Source organism: Rattus norvegicus, chromosome 16 (assembly GCF_036323735.1).
Source record: "Rattus norvegicus strain BN/NHsdMcwi chromosome 16, GRCr8, whole genome shotgun sequence".
Lineage (NCBI taxonomy): Eukaryota > Metazoa > Chordata > Mammalia > Rodentia > Muridae > Rattus > Rattus norvegicus.
Window position 1 is genome coordinate 20,128,627 of NC_086034.1, and position 2,549 is coordinate 20,131,175.

A 2,549-nucleotide genomic window follows, 5' to 3' on the forward strand; every position below is an offset into this window, starting at 1 on the left:
GCTGGAGTAGCCATTCTAATATCAAATAAAATCAATTTTCAACTAAAAGTCATCAAAAAAGATAAGGAAGGACACTTCATATTCATCAAAGGAAAAATCCACCAAGATGAACTCTCAATCCTAAATATTTATGCCCCAAATACAAGGGCACCTACATATGTAAAAGAAACCTTACTAAAGCTCAAAACACACATTGCACCTCACACAATAATAGTGGGAGATTTCAACACCCCACTCTCATCAATGGACAGATCATGGAAACAGAAATTAAACAGAGATGTAGACAGACTAAGAGAAGTCATGAGCCAAATGGACTTAACGGATATTTATAGAACATTCTATCCTAAAGCAAAAGGATATACCTTCTTCTCAGCTCCTCATGGTACTTTCTCCAAAATTGACCATATAATTGGTCAAAAAACGGGCCTCAACAGGTACAGAAAGATAGAAATAATCCCATGCGTGCTATCGGACCACCACGGCCTAAAACTGGTCTTCAATAACAATAAGGGAAGAATGCCCACATATACGTGGAAATTGAACAATGCTCTACTCAATGATAACCTGGTCAAGGAAGAAATAAAGAAAGAAATTAAAAACTTTTTAGAATTTAATGAAAATGAAGGTACAACATACCCAAACTTATGGGACACAATGAAAGCTGTGCTAAGAGGAAAACTCATAGCGCTGAGTGCCTGCAGAAAGAAACAGGAAAGAGCATATGTCAGCAGCTTGACAGCACACCTAAAAGCTCTAGAACAAAAAGAAGCAAATACACCCAGGAGGAGTAGAAGGCAGGAAATAATCAAACTCAGAGCTGAAATCAACCAAGTAGAAACAAAAAGGACCATAGAAAGAATCAACAGAACCAAAAGTTGGTTCTTTGAGAAAATCAACAAGATAGATAAACCCTTAGCCAGACTAACGAGAGGACACAGAGAGTGCGTCCAAATTAACAAAATCAGAAATGAAAAGGGAGACATAACTACAGATTCAGAGGAAATTCAAAAAATCATCAGATCTTACTATAAAAACCAATATTCAACAAAACTTGAAAATCTTCAGGAAATGGACAATTTCCTAGACAGATACCAGGTATCGAAGTTAAATCAGGAACAGATAAACCAGTTAAACAACCCCATAACTCCTAAGGAAATAGAAGCAGTCATTAAAGGTCTCCCAACCAAAAAGAGCCCAGGTCCAGACGGGTTTAGTGCAGAATTCTATCAAACCTTCATAGAAGACCTTATACCAATATTATCCAAATTTTTCCACAAAATTGAAACAGATGGAGCCCTACCGAATTCCTTCTATGAAGCCACAATTACTCTTATACCTAAACCACACAAAGACCCAACAAAGAAAGAGAACTTCAGACCAATTTCCCTTATGAATATCGACGCAAAAATACTCAATAAAATTCTGGCAAACCGAATTCAAGAGCACATCAAAACAATCATCCACCATGATCAAGTAGGCTTCATCCCAGGCATGCAGGGATGGTTTAATATACGGAAAACCATCAACGTGATCCATCATATAAACAAACTGAAAGAACAGAACCACATGATCATTTCATTAGATGCTGAGAAAGCATTTGACAAAATTCAACACCCCTTCATGATAAAAGTCCTGGAAAGAATAGGTATTCAAGGCCCATACCTAAACATAGTAAAAGCCATATACAGCAAACCAGTTGCTAACATTAAACTAAATGGAGAGAAACTTGAAGCAATCCCACTAAAATCAGGGACTAGACAAGGCTGCCGACTCTCTCCCTACTTATTCAATATAGTTCTTGAAGTTCTAGCCAGAGCAATCAGACAACAAAAGGAGATCAAGGGGATACAGATTGGAAAAGAAGAGGTTAAAATATCACTATTTGCAGACGACATGATAGTATATTTAAGTGATCCCAAAAGTTCCACCAGAGAACTACTAAAGCAGATAAACAACTTCAGCAAAGTGGCTGGGTATAAAATTAACTCAAATAAATCAGTTGCCTTCCTCTATACAAAAGAGAAACAAGCCGAGAAAGAAATTAGGGAAACGACACCCTTCATAATAGACCCAAATAATATAAAGTACCTCGGTGTGACTTTAACCAAGCAAGTAAAAGATCTGTACAATAAGAACTTCAAGACACTGAGGAAAGAAATTGAAGAAGACCTCAGAAGATGGAAAGATCTCCCATGCTCATGGATTGGCAGGATTAATATAGTAAAAATGGCCATTTTACCAAAAGCAATCTACAGATTCAATGCAATCCCCATCAAAATACCAATCCAATTCTTCAAAGAGTTAGACAGAACAATTTGCAAATTCATCTGGAATAACAAAAAACCCAGGATAGCTAAAGCTATCCTCAACAATAAGAGGACTTCAGGGGGAATCACTATCCCTGAACTCAAGCAGTATTACAGAGCAATAGTGATAAAAACTGCATGGTATTGGTACAGAGACAGACAGATAGACCAATGGAATAGAATTGAAGACCCAGAAATGAACCCACACACCTATGGTCACTTGATTTTTGACACAGGAGCCAA